A 22,484-nucleotide genomic window follows, 5' to 3' on the forward strand; every position below is an offset into this window, starting at 1 on the left:
CGGTCTTCTACTTCCTGGAGTCTCCATTTCATCTTTGGCTTTGCCTTCACAACTTCACACATGGCCCTCTCAGGGGTTGCCAATGGAAACTTTGACCCTGATAACACATTCCATGACTTCCCAGGCCTGCCTTTGAATTCTTGGTGAAAGTTTCTGAAACTCCTTAAGTCCTTGGAAGGTGCATTAATGTAGGAGTTTTCACCTAAAAATCCATGACCTCACTTTGCAACCGAAACGTTGACTTCCAATAACTCTGCTTTAAAGGAAATAACAACATTTTGAGCCAAATATGAGTGATGATGGGCCAGGAACACAGGTTCAAGTTACTCTGAATAATATGTTCTATTTTGTGAAAGAGGAAACATGAGCTGTTGAAGCCAAAGAACAAAGAAAATTATAAACAAGCATTCAACAAACACATCCGTGAGGACATTAGGATCAGTAAGCTACCCCCAAATGGAGAAATATTTTCCATTCGTTTAAGATGTTTATCTTCTAGCATTGTTGGCTTTAGTGTTGGGAGAAACAAGAGGTTTGCTAAGCTTAGTGTTACATCCTGAGAGGTTTACATAATAGTCACAGGAATGTAAGGTCAGATACAGAGGTTGAAATTAAATGACTATTAAGGGGCTAAAACAGCACAAGATAATTTTAGCTCTTGACCTCCAACATTCCATCTCTTGACAATCATGATTTTCTAGTCAGCCAAGGTCAAACAGATCTTTAATAGAGATGTATCTACTTCAGCTACACAGTATTATATTCTATGTGCTTATGGTTTGTGTATATGTGTGTACATTTATGTTCATATTCCTTTATCTCAATAATAGTGCCTATCTTTTTCCTCAGGATGTAGGGAGTCACATGATGAAGATAAAGATGCCATTTTCTGGAATAGAATTGCTGGAATGACACATCAGCTGTATGGCTTCCTCATTTTCTGTCTGTTTGGTAGAGGGACTCATTCTACTTGAGTCTGCAGGGATTCATTTTGGAGGTTTGGAGATCTATGGAAAAACTCTCAGTGGCTTTTTGTTATTGTTGTTGAGAAGCCAGATCAAAAATCAGTCACTGGCACCAAAAGGACAAACTAAGTATTTGTGGTTGTCTCTGACAGCTGCTTAGTGGTTGCCTCAGGCCATTGGGCTGTAGCCATGCTACTTCTCCATAGTGTGACTGACAGCATAGTCTTCTGATTTGCAGTAACGTGAGAGAGGGATGGATTCCCTTGTCAAGTGTAGGCATGATAAAGTTTCCACACACCTACTACCCACATTGCATAGGTAAAAATGTCAGTTATGATAATGAGATTATATGAAAATGTATGGTAACCCCAACATGAAATGTTCAGTTCAGGAATGCCAAGTACCTGGGGGACAGGGCTGTTATGAGCAGTACTATTAATAATAACTCAGAGGTAGATTGTCTTTAAGTGCAAGCCTATATTCAATCATACCAATCATCAAATATAAACAATTAATGCAAAAAGTGTTGGGTGTGCGGGAGCATCCCAACTAACATTCAATGCACAATAATTAAACACTATAAGCAAATCACATTATCCTAGCGCAACCACAAGCCCCAAAATATCTCTGATGCCACACAGCAACTACTCTTAGCTAAACAGCAGACATTGTCCTTATCTGGAGTTTCTCTCCAGCTGATGGCTGGATACCAAGGAATGATGAAGTCAGTCCAGGGACAGACAATAAGGTGGCCAGTCTCATCAATGTCCTTGGAGCACAAAGTCTTCAATGTGGCAGGACCAGCAATTAAATGCAGTTCCAGTGGTGGTGTACATTGTTGATTGATTACACCCAGTGAAAGTCAATGTCCATTGGTTATGTCTATGAGTTGATATGATTACAGTTGCGCTTGTTCTTTATACATGTCCATGGAACTGTGCTCCCTATCAACTGTAACAAGGCATCGCTAAGCATGCTTAGGGCTAGTGCCCTTTACAGCTCTTTCTCAATTGCAAGCAGACATGACTAAGCAGTTCAATGGCTGCTGTTCCTTATGTCCATCAACTCAACGATTCCCAGCATGTCTCAGCATATCTATGGCAGATGCTCCTTACAAGGGCCTATTTGTTTTTTTCAGAGATAACAACAAATAGGTGTTGATAAACTGAAGTTACAGAGGTGATGGGGTTGATAAACTGAGTCAAGAAGTTGTGCTTATTCATTGTTTTCAAAATGCTTATCAGTCATCTGCTCTACAAAAACAGCTGAGAAATAAAGGTGGCTAACAAATAGAAATAGAAAATTAGCCAATAATAAAACAGACCACATAGATTTTAAAACAGAAGGACACGGGAGGTACTTTAGGTGGGAATGGAAGCCTTAAAAGAAAATAACAACTTAATCTGAAGAGTCAAAGGCTGAGTATATTCAAACTTCTAATTGCAGAAATTGAGAGACTCAGTATAAAAGAAAAATGCAGTTATTCTTTAAATAAAACAAAATTCAGGGTTATTTTAGTTTGGGAGAAAGTGAAAGTTAGCTTCCATATAATTTTAAAAGGTTTCTAGTTATTCCTTAATCAGAAAACCTAATGGGTAAATTCTGGTATTTTGTCTAAAGATGCTTATAGACAGTGTAAACCCAGTTTCTGGTTTGTAGCTTCTAGTGTACAGGTGACATGCACCTTGCAAGAGATAGTTGGAGTTGCAGCTGTCTTGCAGGGATAGGTGGAATGATGTTTAAATTATTATTATTTTTAATTCTTAAAGCTAATTAAACATCAGTAACTGAAAGGGATGATGGTACTTACATGCACCCTCTAGTTGACCTGGACCAAATCTTGTTTATAATAATATGTGAAGAAGAGAAGATTCATCTTTAACAAATCCTAAGTTAAATCTAGTCTGCAAAAGGTAGTTTATAAATGTTTTGTTCCATTGTGTGAGATCACAATAAACAAATAAGTAAATAGACTCTTGAAAGATGTTGAAAAATTTCATGGTGATTTATAATGAAAAGAATGTCTAGAAATGTGTAAGGACATTTTGCTGATTGTTTGGTGTCCTTATAACGATGGATTTACTATTGGCATTTAGTGGGCAACATTTAGAGAGTAAGCAACCTAATTGTTTGTAAGAACTGTACACAATTAATTTTCTCACCTTAATGCCAATAGTATCCCTACTGAGAAATACTGATTTAAGAAAACATCACGGACCAAAGAAATACTTCAAATATTCCTTTTGATCAGATCATAACAGAAGATCATGGCCCAAAGACCAACACAGAACATTTCTTCTTTATCAAGGTGTTTAGGGGTTCAGACATGAGGAAAGGAAAAATAAAATAAAATAAAATAAAGGACATCTAATGAATATCCACTGGACATATATAGGATGTCTTGTCCACATTGCACACTCATTTGTTCAGAAAGTTTATGAGTAAAGGGACATTACCCACTTTGCTGACAAGAAAACTGAACACAGAAAAGGAAATAATTTGCCCAAGGGCACAGAACTAATAAGCAGCATATCCCATGGGATGAGAGGGCAAGAAAAAGGAACACATTTCTTGACATCTCCCTATTCTTTTTCACAGAGAGCAGCCCCACTTAATGTACTGTATTTCTGTGTTTGTTTTAGCAGCACATATACTAAAATTGGAATGACACAGAAATTAGCAATGGCCTCTGTGCAAGGATAAAGAGCAAATTCATGAAACAGTTCTTATTTTTAGATCAGAAAAACAATTCCATGCACAATGGCCTCACAAAGCAAAATACCTGAAAATAAATCTTACCAAGGAGGTGAAAGATTTCCACAATGAAAACTATATATTACAGAGGAAAGAATTTGAAGGAGACACTAGAAAATAGAAAGATCTCCCTTACTCTTGAATAAACAAAAATTAATGTTGTCAAAATGACCATATTGCCAAAATCATTCTACAAATTCAATGCAATCTCCATCAAAATACCTATGACATTCTTCACAGAACTAGAAAAATAGTCCTTAAATTCTTATAAAAGAGTAAAAGACCCAGAATAGCCAAAGCATTTTTGATCTATAAGAGTGATGCTTGAGGCATCACCATACCCAATCTCAAATTTACTACAGAGGTATTATATGCCATCAGATTGGCATAAAAGCAAACATGGAGATGAATGGAGTAGAACAGAAGACATAGAGGCAAATCAACATAGATGCAATCATCAGATTCCCCGACAGAAGGGCCAAAACCATATGTTGGAGAAAAGATAGTCTTTTCAATAAATACTGATGTGAAAACTGGATATCCATATGTAGAAGAATTAAACTAGATCACTATCTCTCATGTTGCACAAAAATCATTTCAAAGTGGATTAAACACCTAGTAATTAGAAACACAGCAACTGCTAGAAGAAAACATTTTCTACATTGCAGAGTTTCAACATATTGGTGAAGGTGCCAACTTCCTTAACAAGACATCTAAAGCTCAATAAATAAAACTCAGAATCAATAAGTGGGATGACATCAAGTTAAAAGGCTTCTGTACAGCAAAGTGAACGATTAAGGGCATGGACAGAAAGCATACAAAATGAGAGAAAAAAATTGCCAGCTACTTTTTCAGTTTGAGTCTAATAACCTGAATATAAGAAACTCAACAAAGTTAACACTAAAGAATCAAATAATCCAATCAATAAAGAGGCAAATGATCTAAAAAGACATTTTACAAAGACATTCAAATGGCCAACAAGTGAAAAAATGTTCACCATTCTTAGAAATCAGTGACATACAAATCAAAACCACACTGAGATTTCATCTCACTCCAATTAGAATGTCAGCCATCAACAATACAAATAATAATTTCTCATAAGGATGTAGAGGAAAGGTTCATTAAACATTGTTATTATGACTGAAAATTAATACAATCACTTTGGAAAGCAGTATGGAAATCCCTCAAAAGACTAAGAATAGAAACACCATATGACCCAGCTTTCCCAATCCGTGGTGTTTATCCAGAAGAACTAAAATTGGCACACTACAGCAATACAGCCACTTTAATGTTTACAGCAGCACAATTTATAATAGTCAAGTTATGGAACCAACCTAGGTGTCCATCAGTGAATTAATGAATACAGAAAATGTGGTATATATACACAATGGAATTTTATTCAGCCATAAAGAATTTAATTATGGCATTTGGTGATAAATGAATAGAACTAGAGAACATCATGTTAATTGAAATAAGTCAGACTCAATAAACTAAGGGTTGAACGATTTCTCTCATATGTGTAAGCTTGAGAGAGAGAGAATAAAAAAGGAAACTCATGAAAATAAAAGCAAGACCAGTAGAGTAGAGGCAGAGGATTGAAAGAAATGGGGAGGATCAGAGGGCATGGGGAAGTACTGGGGAGCGAAATCTACCAAATTATTCTATATCTATATACCATAATTAAGTTTGCATATATAATACAATAATTACAATATTACGATGATATTATTAGAAGGGAGATCAGTAGGGTAAAGGATGTGGATTAGTGAGAGAGAGGAGGGGGAAACTGAAGGTAGTAGGGAATGAAATTGATCAAATTATGCTTTGTGCATGTATAAATAAGGCATAATGAATCCCACTATTATGTATAATTGCAGGAAGTCACCCGTGAAATGTGCGTCCACCAGATCGACAGTGAAGCCATTGAGTGGGAATATCTGGTATGTGGGAACTCACAGTGGCGCTCCTGCTGTGGCCAGATACACATGAACTCCCAGCCATCTCTGCAAAAAGGTAACATATAACACCTGAAAAGAGAGTAACCTGTTAAAAGCCAAACTGCCTGCCTACCCCACCTTTATCCTGTTTTTCATGAAGAAGCAAGCACTAAGACAAGACTCCTCCCACACTGAAACCTTATCCCTACAATCCCCTTTGATCTGTACCACAGTAACACAGCAAGCAAGCATGGACTCCATCTTTGTTAGAAGCTGCACTCTGTCCAGTCAGCTTGGCCTGCACCCCCTCCCCAAACTATATTTCTGTGTCCCGTGGTTATTTTGTAGTACTATTTTCTTAGCTTTTATATCTCAACAAGCCCACCCCTCTGGAGGGGGACCCTTTCCCTCGCCCACACAGGATGTGTGTGAGATATAATTATAATGCACCAATAAAAAATGTTAAATTCATACTGAATTTCTAAGTGAGTGTCATTTAAAGAAGTAAAAGGTGTCTCCAAAGTTAAAAACTTACTGAATCATGTTTTCTTGGCTGTGAACTAGCTTTGAAGTAGAATTGTTCTTCCAATGGGAACGTTATAAAAGCATTTGAACAATTTATATCTCCACCAGGGGATCTCGTTACCATGAAAGTATTTTTTGTTCTTCTGTTTCTATGATAAACCAAGGTCTTTTTATTCTCCTTTTCTGTTATTTTGTTCATGTTGGTCTACACTGAATACTAAGAGAATGGTGTAGTTTTATGCTGATCCTATAAACATAGTTACTGAAGAATTAGAAATGATTAGCTTAACACTCATCTGAAAATGCACTGTTAAATAGTAAGAACTAATTCTGAAAGCTGGAAACTCTTATGAACAGCCCATTACTGTAATTGGCTTTTGTGCAAAGAATGGAGTATATTCCTCAGGGCTTTGTAGGGAAATGAAATAAATTGAATATAAACTAGATTACCATTCCTCAAAGTACTTTTAAGTACTTTGTATAGTTTAGTACTTCAGAGATATTTGCCAACATTATGGCCTCCCCACATCTCATTCATGTGTTGATTTTCTTATTAAAATCCAGTAAACAGATCACTGAAGAACATAAAGGAGCCCTAACTTAAGTGTCCACATTATCACAGATTCCATTGTGAATTAAATATAAGATTACTTTTGTGTTTTTAGCAGGATAAATGCAAGTCATCAGTTTGTATTAATAAATTTTAGAATGACCCTTCAGTCTTGGAGTTTTAAGGCAATGTAATCTCTATCACATACATATTTAATATATGTTTCAATATGTATTATCCCTTCCTTGTAAATATCTCATTTATGTACAATCTGATAATTGCATAGCATCATTGTTTTAACTACCAAACATTCAAATTTATCTTGATGACTTAAAAATCCTTATACATCATTTAGGAATGCTGTACTTTTAATGGTTATAGTATGCTAGAAAGAAGTCAAACCTTATATTAACAGAGATCAATCCAGCCTGATTGAGAACAAAGAAAAAATTACATTTATTTGAGACTTATTAGGATTGCAATCTGGAAGACACCAAATCCAGGCAGCCTCAAAAATTGTCCTCTGAGGTTTTAGGAAATGGTGATTATTTTCATAGCTTAAACTGCCAGGGTCATTATTAATAACATCTCTTGTTTGTAAAGAATTGTGATAGGTATAGCAAAGGCTGAACTGTCTTGTAAGAAAGAAATGTGTGACAGTCCTCAGATAATAAGGGTGAGGGATGGTTTCACCAACTGTTACAAAAGCTAGTGAACTTCATGCCAGAAGTTTGGCCAAGTTCATATAGTCAGCTCATACCTGGGTGAGTAGTAGAGAAAACCTAATTCAAAGCTGAGCCTTGAGTGGTTTAACAAGACTTGGTATAATAAGACCTCTCGACTCCATTTTTAAAAAATAAATAAATTTATTTATTTTAATTAGTATATATGACAGCAGAATGCATTTTGATTCATTGTATATGATTGCAGCCCAACTTTTCATTTCTCTGGTTGTACATGATGTAGTGTCACACCATATGTGTAGTCATAACTTGTACCTAGGGTAATAATGTCTATATCATTCCACCATCTTTCCTGCTCCCATATCCTCTTCCTTTTCCTCCCTCCCCTTTGCCCAAAGTTCCTCCATTTTTACCATGCCCCATGCTCCCATCATGGATCAGTATCCACTTATCAGAAAGAACATTCGTCCTTTGATTTTTTGGGATTGGCTTACTTTGCTTAGCATGATATTCTCCAACTCCATCAATTTACCTGAAAATGCCATAATTTTATTTTCTTTTCATGCGGAGTAATATTCCATTGTGTATATATACCATAGTTTCTTTATCCATTTCTATTGAAGGGCATCTAGGTTGCTTTCACAGATTAGGTACAATAGCAACTTATTTTAATAATAGCTCTTAAACAAACATATTTCCCATTATTGACTGCCTGGGACCAGATAGAGCCTATATAGTTAACTTTAGATTGTCCACCTGCTTAATCAGAATCATGACAATTAGGGACACTCTTGATCTTTATACAGTATGCACCTATGTGACCTATGAACATCAGATGTCATCTTTTGTAGAACATGAAACTTCGGCCCTGCTCCTAAAATCTCTTTTTTTAATTTATATATGATAGCAGAATGCATTACAATTCTTATTACACATATAGAGCACAATTTTTCATATCTCTGGTTGTATACATATTGTATTCATGCCAATTTGTGTCTTCATACATGTACTTTGGATAATAATGACCATCACGTTCCACCATCATTTCTGACCCCATGCCCTGTCCCTTCCCCTCCAACCATCTGCCCTATCTAGAGTTCATCTATTCCTATCATACTATGAATCAGTCTCCTTATATCAAAGAAAACATTAAACATTTGATTTTGGGGGATTGGCTAACTTCACTTAGGGTTATCTTCTCTAACTCCATCCATTTACCTGCAAGTGCCATGCTTTTATTCTCTTTTATTGCTGAGTAATATTCCATTGTGTATATATGCCACATTTTTTAACCATTTATCTATTGAAGGGTATCTTGGTGGATTCCACAGTTTAGCTATTGTGAATTGTGCTGCTATAAACATTGATATGGCTGTGTCCCTGTAGTATGCTGTTTTTAAGTCCTTTGGGTATAGACCAAGAAGAGGGATAGCTGGGTCAAATAGTGGTTTCATTCCCATTGTCCAAGAAATCTCCATACTGCTTTCCATATTGGCTGCACTGGTTTGCAGTCCCACCAGCACTGTATGAGTGTACCTTTTTCCCCACATCCTCACTAACACTTATTGTTGTTTGTCTTCATAATAGCTGCCATTCTGACTGGAGGAAGATGATATCTTAGAGTGGTTTTGATTAGCATTTCTTTTTTTTTTAAATTTGTTTTAATTAGTTATACATGACAGTAAAAAGCACTTATACACTTTGATGTACGAAACATAGATAGGATATAATTTCTCACTTTTCTGAGTATACATATTGTAGAATCACATTGGTCATACAGTTACATACATACCTACAGTAATGATGTCTGATTCATTCTACTATTTTTCTTATCCCCACATCCCCTGCCTTCCCTTCCTTTCATTTCCCTCTACATAATCTAAGGTAACATTACTTTTTTTTGCATTACTATTCTTAGTAAGCATAAATGCCACTTTATTTGTATTTCTGTTTGTATATAAAGTATGTTGACACCCAACTCAAGTCTTCATACATGTACTTTGTATAATGATGTCTATCACATTCCACCATCCTTGTTAATCCACTGCCCCCTCCCTTTCCCTCCCACTCCTCTTCCCTATCTAGATTTAATCTATTTCTCCCATGCTGTCTCTCCCAATCCCACCATGAGTCAACTTCCCTCTATGAGAGAAAACATTCGGTATTTGATTTGGGGGGATTGGCTGACTTCACTTAGCATTTCTTCTCCAATGCCATCCATATACCTGAAAATGCCATGGTTTTGTTCTTTTTTGATGCTGAGTAAAATTCCATTGTGTATATGTGCACATATTTTTTTTATCCATTCATCCACTGAAGGACATCTAGGTTGGCTTCACAGTTTAGCTATTGTGAATTGTGCTGCTATAAACATTGATGTGGCTGTGTCCCTGTAGTATGCTGTTTTTTAAGTCCTTTGTGTATAGTCTGAGGAGAGGAATAGCTGGGTCAAATGGTGGTTCCATTCCCAGTTTCCCAAGGAATCTCCATACTGCTTTCAAAATTGGCTGCACCAATTTGCAGTCCCACCAACAATGTATGAGAGTAACTTTTTCCCCAACATCCTCGCCAACACATATTGTTGTTTGTCTTCATAATAGCTGCCATTCTGACTGGAATGAGATGATATCTTAGAGTAGTTTTGATTTGCATTTCTCTGATTGCTAGAGATGATGAGCATTTTTTTCATATATTTATTGATTGATTGTATATCCTCTTCTGAAAAGTGTTTGTTCAGGTCCTTAGCCCATTTGTTGATTAGGTTATTTGTCTTTTTTTTTTTTTTTTGGTGTTTAGTTTTTTGAGTTCTTTATATACTCTATCTGATGTGTGAGGGGGAAAAAATTTGTTCCCAGGATGTAGGTTCTCTGTTCACCTCATAGATTGTTTCTTTTGCTCAGAAGAAACTTTTTATTTTGATTCCATCCCATTTATTGATTCTTGATTTTAATTCTTGTGCTATAGGAGTCTTATTATGGAAATTGGGGTCTAATCCCACATGATGGAAATTAGGGCCTACTTTTTCTTCTATTAGATGCAGAGTTTCTGGTTTAATTCCTAGGACCTTGATCCATTTTGAGTTAAGTTTTGTGCTTGGTGAGAGATAGGGGTTTAATTTCATTTTGATGCATATGGATTTCCAGTTGTCCAAGCACCATTTGTTGAATATGCTATCTTTTCTCCAGTGCATGTTTTTGGCACCTTTATCTAATATAAGATAATTGTACTTTTGTGAGTTAGTCTCTGTGTCCTCTATTCTGTAAAATTGGTCTACTAGTCTGTTTTGGTGTCAATACCATGCTGTTTTTATTACTATTTCTCTTCAGTTAGTTTAAGGTCTGGTATAGCGATACCACCTGCTTCAATCTTCCTGCTTAGGATTGCTTTAGCTATTCTGGGTTTCTTATTTTTCTAGATGAATTTCATGATTGCTTTTCCTATTTCTATGAGGAATGCCATTGGGATTTTGATTGGAATTGCATTAAATCTCTATACTGCTTTTGGTAGTATGGTCATTTTGATAATATTAATTCTGCCTATCCAAGAGCAAGGTAGATCCTTCCATCTTCTAAGGTCTTCTTTGATTTCTTTCTTTAGGGTTATGTAGTTTTCATTGTATAGAACATTCACCTCTTTTATTAAGTTGATTCCCAAATATCTTTTTTTTTTTGAGGAAATTGTGAATGGGGTAGTTTTCTTTATTTCCTTCTCAAAGGATTTGTCATTGATATACAGAAATGCCTTTTATTTATGGGTGTTGATTTTATATCTTGCTACTTTGCTGAATTCATTTACTAGTTCTAAAAGATTTCTGGTGGAGTTTTTTGGGGTTTTTTAAGTATAGAGTCATATTGTCAGCAAATAGAACTGAGGTATAGTTCTTCTTTTCCTATATATATTCCTTTAATTTCTTTCATCTATCTAATTGTTCTGGCCAGTGTTTCAAGAACTATGTTGAATAGAAGTAGTGAAAGAGGGCATTCCTGTCTTTTTCCAGATTTTAGAGGGAATGCCTTCAGTTTTTCTCCGTTTAGAATGATGTGGGCCTGAAGCTTAGTGTAGATAGCCTTTAGGATATTGAGATATGTTCCTGTTATTCCTAATTTTTCTAGTGTTTGAACACAAAGAGGTGCTGTATTTTGTCAAATGCTTTTTCTGCATCTATCGAGATGATTGTATGATTTTTATCTTTAAGTCTACTGATGTGATAAATTAAATTTATTGATTTCTGTATGTTGAACCAACCTTGCATCCCTGGGATGAATCCCACTTGATCATGGTGCACAATATTTTTCATATGTTTTTGTATCCGATTTGCCAGAATTTTATTGAGAATTTTTGAATCTATGTTCATTAGAGATATTGGTCTGAAGTTTTCTTTTTTTGAAATGTCTTTGTCCTATTTTGGAATTAGGGTGATATTGGCCTCAGAATGAGTTTGGAAGTGCTCCTTCTTTTTCTATTTCCTGAAATAAATTGAAGAGTATTGGTATTAATTCTTCTTTAAAAGTCTTGTAGAACTCGGCTGGTTATCCATCCAGTCCTGGGCTTTTCTTGGTTGTAAATCATTTGATGGCTTCTTCCATTTCCTCACTCGATATTGGTCTGTTTAAGTTTTGTATATCTTCCTGACTCAATCATATGACTTAAGAAATTTGTCAATGCCTTCAATTTCTTCTATTTTATTGGAGTATAATATTTCAAAATAATTTCTAATTATCTTCCATATTTCTGTAGTGTCTGTTGTGTTATTGCGTTTTTCTTTATGTATGCTGGTAATTTGAATTCTGTCTCTCCTTCTCTTCGTTAACACGGCTAATGGTCTGTTGATTTTATTTATTTTTTTAAAGAACCAACTTTTAGTTTTGTCAATTTTTTCAATTGTTTCTTTTGTTTCAATTTCATTTATTTCCACTCTAATTTTAATTATTTCTTGCCTTCTACTGCTTTTGCTGCTGATTTGTTCTTTTTCTAGGACTTTGATATGTAGTGTGAGGTCATTTATTTGTTGCCTTTTTCTTCTTTTAAGAAATGAACTACATGTAATGAATTTTCCTCTTAGTACTGCTTTCATAATGTCTCAGAGATTTCAATATATTGTGTCTGTGCTCTTATTAACCTCTAAGAATTTTTTAATCTCTTCCTTTATGACTTCTGCAACCCATTGTTCATTCAGTAGCATATAGTTTAGTCTCCATGTGATGCTTAAATTTGTTTTTTTTATTTTTCCTTGATTTCCAATTTCATTCCATTATCTCTACTTTATTGTATTTACTAAGAGTTGCTTTGTGGCATATTCTGTATGTTGGTCATTTTCATTATAATGTGTCTTGGTTTGGATCCATTGTGATTTTGCACATTTGGCGTCCTGTAGACATCTTGGATATGGATTTCTGTTTCATTCTTTATGTCTATTATTTCATTGAACAGATTGCTCATTCCTTTGGCTTGGACCTCTATGCCTTCCTGTATCCCAATAACTATTAATTTGGTCTTTTTATGCTATCCCATATTTCTTGGATATTCTGCTCATGGTTTCTTATCACTTTCACTATGCTGTCTACATTCTTTTCAAGATGATATAATTTATCTTTCATTGTCTGATGTCCTGTCTTCTAAGTGATCTACTCTATTGGTTATGCTCTTGTTTGAGTTTTTAATTTGGTTTATTATTTCTTTCATTTCAAGGATTTCTGTTTTTTTTTTTTGTTTTTTTGTTTGTTTGTTTGTTTGTTTTTGGTATAACCTCTATCTCCCTGTTGAGTTGATCTTTTGCTTCTTGGGTTTGTTTATGTAGCTCATTGGCTAATTAACAAAGTGATCTTTCGCTGCCTGTATTGGTTGTCTAATGTCTTCTTTGAGATCCCAAAACAATGAATTCATTTATATCCTTAAGTCTTTGTCATTCTTTCTCTGTAGCTGTCAATTCTTCTAATCATGTGTTGTCTTAAATTATTTGTTGTACTTTCTTCCTTTGACTTTTCATGTTGCTCACTTTTTTTTTTCACCCATGCTCTATGTGACTGGTGTGTTATTGTTTTTACCCTATAGATTTATAGTTCTCTTTTATGGTTCCAAGATCCCTCCTTTTTGGGAAAGAGCAATGTTAACAGATCCTAATATCAAAAGTACATCACATATGAACAAATTATTGTTTTTAAGACATTTATATTTGGTGTCTATGTACAAAAATGTTGGATTCAATTATTATTTAAAATATAACCAGTAGTTTTATAAAAGGTGTACAGTTTCTGGTGGCAGACAGTGAACTAGGTGACAGGCATAGGACAATATGCTAAGGGGGAAAGATGTGAGGGTATGGTATTAATTTACTTCAGGAAGTTTGAAGGAGAATACTAGAGGGTTAGAAGGAGGGGAATAGACAGGAAGTTATTTAGAATAGACAAGTACATGGGAGGACAGTAGAGTACATAAAAACAGACACAAAAATGTATTTAGAAAATTACAGGCTGTTAAAATAGTAGTTTGGAGGGTGCAAGTAGAAGAAAGAAGAAAAAGGAAAGAAAGAAAGAAAGAAAAAAGAGAGAAGAAAGAGGAAAAAAAGAAAGAGAATAATAAAAAATAAATAAAGAAAACAACAACAATAACAACAGCAAACAAACTTTTTAGGATTCCATTTCCTTTCTGCTTTTTTTTTTCTCTTCCAGTAGGTGGAGTTGTCTTAACCAGGGTTAGAGGACTTGAGCCCTGCCCCCCCCCCCCCCTGCCCTTTAACTCCTTCTCCTGCCTGGAGCTTCCCAATCCTGGTTTCTCTGATTTGCTTCAGGTTTTTCACTCTTACGTCACTAGACCCCTCCCCTCCTTTGCTTATCAGGTCTCAACTGGGGTGCCTCTCACTCTTGGGCTTGTGCCAGGTGGGTGGTGCCCTGGTCACACTGCGCTCCCATTCAGCTGACAGTGGATTTTGTGCTGGGTATTCACTGTGCTGAGTAATGGCAGCTGGGGAGGGTGGGAGGGGTAGGAAGTTGGGAACCAGGTGCCTGTTCAAACTGAGATCTGTGCTGATAGCTATGCCCACCAAAAATGGCGAGAGGGATTTTCCAAGATGGAGTCTGTCAGTTTCCAGCCCCTGGATGTCTGGTGAGGTGGGGGGAGCTGGAATGGCTTTGTGCTGTGGCTAGATTGAAGCCTTGTGGCCTGTGTGGGAGCGGAGGGCAGCTAATTAGGTATTTTTGTTACTCTGCTTGAGAGCCGTGTGCACTAGAACTGTGGGCTTTGGGTCAGGAGTCTGGAGTCTTACTGGATCTCAGAGGCTCTGATTTCTGCACAGGTGGTCGCAGCTCTGATGGTTTCTGTGAAAATCTGCTGTATAGGTGTCCTGTCATATGCTCTGAGATGTTTTATTCTGTCTAGGTAAGAGCTTGTGGGGATGCCACCTGTTTTCTTGGTTTAATTCCACAGAGCAGCCAGAAATAGTACCTCCTCTATTCCACCATCCCGGATCCGCCCCGATTTGCATTTCTCTAATTGCTAGTGATGGTGAACATTTTTTCATATATTTGTTGATCAGTTGTATATCATTATCTGAGAAGTGTCTGTTCAGGTCCTTGGGCAATTTATTCATTGGGTTATTTGGTTTTTTTTTTTTTTTGGGTGTTTAATATTTTGAGTTCTTTATATACCCTAGAGATTTGTGCTCTATCTGATGTGTGAGGAGTAAAAATATGCTTCCAAGATGTAGGCTCTTGATTCACCTAACAGAGTGTTTCTTTGGCTGAGAAGAAACTTTTTAGTTTGAGTTCATCACATTTATTGATTCTTGATTTTGATTCTTGCACCACAGGAGTCTTATTAAGGAAATTGGGGCCTAATCCCTCATGATGGAGATTAGGGCCTACTTTTTCTTCTATTAGACACAGGTTCTCTAGTTGTATTCCTAAGTCCTTGATCCATTTTTAATTGAGTTTTGTGCATGGTGAGAGATAGGGGAACTGGAACAAGACAGGGATGGCCTCTTTCACTACTTCTATTTAACATAGTTCTTGAAACACTGGTCAGAGCAATAAGATAGACAAAAGAAATTAAAGGAATACACATAGGAAAAGAAGAAATTGAATTGGCACTATTTGCTGATGATATGATATTTTAGAAGACTCTAAAAGTTCCACCAGAAAACTTCTAGAACTAGTAAATGAATTTGGCAAAGTAGCAGGATATAAAATCAACAGCCATAAACCAAAGACATTTCTGTATATTAGTGATAAATCCTCAGAAATGAAAAAGACTAAAACTACCCTATTTACAATAGCCTCAAAAAAAAAAATACTTAGGAATCAATTTAACAAAAGGGGTGAAAGATCTATATAATGAAAAAAAACAGAACCCTAAAGAAAAAAGTCAAAGAAAATCTTCAAAGATGGAAAGATCTACTTTGCTCTTAGATAGGCAGAATTATTATTATCAAAATGACCATTCTACCAAAATCATTATACAGATTTAATGCAATTACAATCAAAATCCCAAAGGTATTCCTCAAACAGTCATGAAATTCATCTGGAAAAATAAGAGAACCAGAATAGCTATAGCGATTCTTATCAGGAAGAATGAAGCAGGTTGCATCACTATAACAGACCTTAAAGTATTCTACAGAGCAAAAGTAACAAAAACAGCATGATATTGGCACCAAAATAGACTGGTAGACCAATGTTACAGAATAGAGGACACAGAGACTAACCCACAACATTACAGTTGTCTTATATTAGACAAAGGTGCCAAAAACATGCACTGGAGAAAAGATAGCATATTCAACAAATGGTGCTGGATAAACTGGAAATCCATATGCAACAAAATCAAATCCCAACTCCACTTTAAGTGTCCTGGACCAATGCTGTTGCACTTAAATTTTTCTATTCTGAAATTTCCATGGGGCTAGTGGGGGCAGTCTTCAATCTTCCCATCAGTTCTGAGAGACTGATTTTAAGTGATTATCTTTTAGAATAAGAAATTTTAGTCCATTTCATCTTCTTCCTCATGATTTCTCATATGCTTGAAATTGAAATTTGGTTTCAGAGTGTGATGTCAAGCTGATTAAGTTTTAAGATATTCTAAATGAAGTCATATTTTTGTAATGCTTTAATTATTTTGCTATAAGAAAACATCAAAATTTCAAAACCAGTTCTACCATATCATACATATTTACCTTATTACTTACAAAACAACAACAAAATCCCTGAACAGATAAAAAATAAAGGGGATAGTAAACTCGAGGTGGAAATGGAATAAAAAATAAAGGGGATATAAACTCGAGGTGGAAATGGAATAAAAAGTAGATATCATACTTTTGTAATTATTTGGATTATTCCAACTTGAGTGAGTTCCTTGCTGTATCAGTAATTGTGTCCCCTGAATTGAAACTTCACAATTGTCATCAGAGAAATTTACCTTAGCAATTACCATCTTTGTTCTTCTATACCTTCAGGCAGCATAGGCATGCCCCCTGACCTGGGCACCTTTGCTTCTCTCCCTCATGACCAGAATAATATGTAGGTAAATTATGCTGCATACCTCCTAGTATAATTTGGTCTTGGTCTCTTAATGAAGATCTGTTTTTCTATCAATACAGTTAGCTGTTTTTTATCTTTTTACAGTACTGTATGATAAACCTAAAGTATGGTTATCCTTTAGTTTATATAGACATTACTATCTTTGATTAAATATTGAGATGATTTTCAATTTTCCAGAATTAAAAATGAACCCACAACAGACATCTTAGTAAGTATGTGTTTGTGTAAAAGCAAAATTCATACTCCAGGATATCTTTTTAGAAATGCATCTTAGAGTTTACCAAATTATGTTTTGTAGACTAGTGGCACACATACAACATGGGTGCTTTCTGGAAAACTTCTTTATAGATGTTCTGTTTCAAAATCCTGCTTTTTGTGGGGAGGGATGGGGTATCAGTGATTTTAACTCAGGGGCACTCAACCACTGAGTCACATCCCCAACCCGATTTTTATTTAGAGACAGGATCTCACTGAGTTGCTAAGCACCTCCAACTTGCTGAGGCCAGCTTTGAACTTTCGATCCTCCTGTCTCAGCCTCCAGAGATGCTGGGAATACAGGCATGTCCTCCACACCTGGCTCAAAATCCTGCATTTTAACACGAAATCCCAGTGATTCATATTATAATTTGATAAACATTAGTTTTATAGAATCACATGAATATTGAAAAGCTGATAGCTATTTCAAACATGAAGTTTATCAATTTTTAATTTTTGCCAGATTGATATTATATTTTCATTTACTTGTTTATTATGAGCTGAGAATATTTTATTTTATTAATTAACTATTTGACTGAATTGAACATTTGCATTTTTCTTTAAATTTTTAGGCGATCTTTTTTTTTATAATCTCCAAATTCTGTATCACTTTTAATATGTTTTTCATATTTTATTCAGTCAGTTTTCTAATTTTATTAGTATTTTTATGTGACCATTTGTCCTGGAAAGTTGTGAAATATTAGCACAATTAATTTATTTCCTAATCGGGTTCTTGGTTTTGTGTGTCAATTCAGAAGGCCTTCTGTATCACAGCAATTATATATTTTTAAACAAATTTTTTAATATTTCTGAAAGTTTGATTTTTTTTTCATTTTGTGAAAATGAAATTCATTTTATTTTATCCAATTTTCTACAAGAAATTATTGAAAATTTTTTCTATTCCTGTATTGAAAAAGCTCTTCTGTTATGTACTAAATTCCTACAAAGAAAAATTCTATTTCCATTCTGTTCCATTAACCATTTGTTACTTTTATTTCCATAGTTTTATAGTAAGATTTTGTTTTGTGTCTGGTGCTGGTGATTGAAATCAGGGCCTCACTCATGGAAGGCAAGCACTCTATCTCTGCTACATCTCCAGCTATTTACAATGTTTAATTATATTCAGTGTTTTAGGCTAATTATGTGTGTGTGTGTGTGTGTGTGTGTAATCATCATCCTACATTAAAATAAATGCTAAAGGAGTCCCTTTAGTATTCCTTTAGCTGAATGAAAGGTCACTAAATAGCAATGTAAAAATATAAAACTCACTAGTAAAAGTAAGCTTCACATGAAATCAAATTAAAAACACATTTTAACAAAGAAATAGTGGGATGAAAAACAATTATATCTCTAGTATGAATATTAAGACAGCTATTAAAAACAACTATGGTTACAATAATTTATTACAATAAGAAAAATACAGCATAAAATATAAAATGTGTGTGGAAAGTAAAAGTGTTCAAGTAATCAAGGCTAAGTTGTTATTAGCTAAAAATAGTCTGCTATTGGGCTGGGGATGTGGCTCAAGCGGTAGCGCGCTTGCCTGGCATGTGCGGGGCGCTAGGTTCAATCCTCAGCACCACATAAAAATAAAATAAAGATGTTGTGCCCACCAAAAACTAAAAAATAAATATTAAAAAATTCTCTCTCTCTCTCTCTCTCTCTTTAAAAAAATAGTCTGCTATTAGTTTACTATATTTTATGGAAGGTCATGGTAACGTGATAGTACTTTTTAGCAGATACACAAAAGAAAAAATATAATCAAAGCATACTACAATAGAAAAAAATCATCAAATCACAAAGAAAGAAAAAGAACAACAAAGTTTATACAAATTAATCATAAAACATTTAATGAAATGACATCAGTAAGACCTCAATAATTACTTTGAATAAGAATATATTAAATTTTTCAATTAATATACATTGAATTACTGCTTAAAGGAAAAAAATGCTCTCCAACTAAACATTCCTTATGAGACTTGCTTCAATTTAAGGACTCAAAAAAACTGAAGATGAATATATGGAGAAAGATATTTCACATATATGAAATCCAAAGAGAGGAAAGGATGCTATACTTATTAGACAAAACAAACTTTAAATCAAAAACTGTAAAATATGAAAAGTCATTATATAATGATAAAGTGCTCAGTTCATCAAGAGTATATATCAATTATGTGTGTGTGTGTGTGTGTGTGTACACACACTACATTGGAACACTTGAATATATCAACCAAAAATTTAAAAATCTGAAGGAAGAAATAGACTATAATACTATAATAGCAGGAGACTTTACTCAACTTTTACCATTGGATAGATTATCAGGCAGAAAATCAATATAAAAACATTAGACTTGAACTATATTTTAGACTAAATGAACCTACAAATCATTTTCAGAATATCCCATCCATAGTAAAAGAAAGTACTTTCTTTTTATGCGAACTGGAAAAATTCCCCAGAATAGATTATAAGTTTGGTTACAATATAAGTCTTAAGAAATTTATGAAAATTAAAATTCTTTCAATTTTTTTTCCTGTTCATAATATAATGCAAGTAGAAATTAAAACAGGAAGAACTATGAAAAACTCACAAATATGTGGAAAGTAAACAGTATACCTTGAACCACAAATTTGTCAAAGAAAAAAAATTGAAAGGGAAATTAAAACTATCTTGGAACAAAGGAAAAGGGAAACATAGCATATTGAAACTCATGGGATGCAGGAAAATCAGTCCTAAGTGTGAATCTTACTACATTAAGGAGAAGAAGGAAAAGCTGTTATTAGAGTTCAAATCTTAAATATTCCCCAAAAGTTTATGTGTTAGAGGCTTTGTCCCCAGTGTAGCAGTGTTCAGAGGTGGTCTCAGGAGATTGGATCATGAAGGTTCTGACCTCTTGAATGGATTAATTTCTCATGCAAATGAGCTCTCTTGTTGATACCTAACTGCTATAAGGTGAGCAGCTTTGCTCCATCATGCACTCCCTTTGTGTGTGTGTGTGTGTGTGTGTGTGCTGCTTGGGATTAAACCCAGGGCCTTAGTGTATGCTAGGCAAGCACTCTATCAACTGAGCTATATCCCTAGCCCTTCCACCATACACTCTCTATCATGATGTTTTGTTTCATCATAGGCCCAGAAAAACTGGAGTCAGGTGATCACAGACTGAAACCTCTAAAACTTTGAGCCAAAGTAAATATTCCTACCTTTTAATTTGTATCTTGTCATAGCAATGGAAAACTAATAGAATAAAAAATTTGGTACTGAGATTAGGTTTGTTACTGTGATTGTATCTAATGATGTGGATCACAAGACTTTGGAAGTGGTTTGCACTTGCTAAATAAGAAAGTTTGGAGATGCAGGTTATAGAAGTTCTGGAGTTTTATAAGCACAGCTTGATGGGTTATTCTGGTGAGTATTCAAAAGACCAGAATACTGATAGGAATGTGGACAGTATAGATTGTGTTAATGAAGTATCATATAAAAATGAGAAATATACTGGGAATTGGCACAAGGCTGCCTAGAGACTTGTTTTCTGGGGATTTATTTCCCCACATTCCGCCATCCAGGCACTGCAGCTTTGGTCCAAAGGGTTCTGGATACTGACCATGCTTTGGGCACATCTTGGCATCATTTAAATAGTATGAGTTTTGTATGCAGAATATAAGAGTTATGGGGTCAATGAAGCTTCTAATGAGATTTCAAAGGAGAGCCTAGAAGGTCAGGAAGTTTGTGAGAGGGTCAGAGTCCATGACTGCAGCCACTGAATGGGTGATGCAGGAAGCTGTGTGAATGAAGCCAAAGCCACAATCAAGACACCAGGAAGTTGGAGATTCCAGGAACACGCAGTGCCTTCTGAGAGAAGTTGTAGGCAGCAAGCAAAGCCAGTATTAGAAAGAGGTCATGTGGGCTTCTACTAGCAAGATCATAGAAGAAAGGCAGATACTTGGAGTTCACATCATTCCATTAAGTTTCCCAGATGCTAGACATGGGGCTATTGAATTTAATGCTTGCCCTGCTAGGTTTTGATCTTGTTTGAATGTAATCCTTCATATCTATGCTCCTATTTCTTCTTTTTGGAATAGAAATGTTTACCTTGTGCCACTGTGTCTTAGAAATATGTATGTAACTTGTATTTTGACTTGCATAGTAACTCACAGCTAAGAGCCTGCTTGATTCTCAAAGGAGACTTTGGACTTAAATTTTTTGAGCAATGCTGGAACTGCTGAAACATTGGAGAATCATAGGAGTAGACTAAATCCAACTTGTCTTGCAAGATGGCCATGAGCCTTTGGAGTCAGGGGAAGAATGTTATGGTGAGGATTTCATGTGTTCCCCAAAAGCTCATTTGTTGAAGGATTGTCCTCCAGTGCAGCAATGTTCAGAGGTTGGTTCTCAGGGAGGTGATAGAATCATGACTGTTCGGAAATTGTGAATGGATTAATCCACTTATTGATTTACAGCTTAGTGAGTTTAGGAGGAGGTACTTTGTAATGTAAGAGAGCATCTCTTTGCTTCCTGACCACCATGAGGTAAGCCACTTTGCTCAATCATGTTCTTCGGACCTTAGTGCTCTGCCTCACCACGAGCCAAGAAGCAATGAAACCAAGTGATAATGGACTAAAATCTCTGAGACCACTAGCCAAAATGAAGTCTTTCTCTTTTTAAGTGATTTATCTAAGATACATTATCACAGAGATGGAAATCTAACACAGAAGGAAGAGGAGGAGAGGGAGGAAAAGAAGAAGAAGAAAAAGGAAAAAAGTTATCAAATATACGATCTAATCTTATACCTTGAGAAACTAGAAAAAGATGAAGAAAGTAAGCCAAAATAGCAGAAAGAAGGAAATAGCAAAGATCAGCGTGGAAATGCTGAAATAAAGATAAAAATATACAGAAAAGATCAATGAAACTAAAGATTATGTTTTTTTGTAAATATAAATACAGTTGACAAGTCTTTACCTAGATTAACAAGAAAAAAAGGAGATTCAAATATCAGAAATGAAAGAGTAAACATTACAAGTTTTATCACAGAAATGTAAAAGATCACAAAAGACTACTATAAACAGTAATATATCCACAAAATGGATAACCTAGAAGAAATGAATGAATTCCTAGTGACATGCAACATACCAATTTGAATCATGATAAAATAGAAAATATGAACATAAGAGTCATGAGCCAGAGATTGAATCAGCAATAAAAGTTTCCTTTCAACAAAAGTCCAGGTCTTGAGGGCTTCACTGCTCAACTCTACCAAATATTTGCAGAAGAGCTGTTATTGATTTTTCTCAATTTTT

The 22,484-nt window shown here is 35.2% G+C and overlaps 1 non-coding gene across 1 annotated transcript; it reads left to right on the forward strand.

Annotated features, from left to right (window-relative positions):
- The first annotated feature begins 3,594 nt into the window (after positions 1 to 3,594).
- On the forward strand, positions 3,595 to 3,699 carry LOC114096490 (U6 spliceosomal RNA). Its single transcript, XR_003583433.1, has one exon. It is a non-coding gene; the product is annotated as a U6 spliceosomal RNA (small nuclear RNA).
- The last annotated feature ends 18,785 nt before the right edge of the window (positions 3,700 to 22,484 follow it).

The sequence above is a fragment of the Marmota flaviventris genome, chromosome 4, assembly GCF_047511675.1.
Source record: "Marmota flaviventris isolate mMarFla1 chromosome 4, mMarFla1.hap1, whole genome shotgun sequence".
NCBI classification, from domain to species: Eukaryota; Metazoa; Chordata; class Mammalia; order Rodentia; family Sciuridae; genus Marmota; species Marmota flaviventris.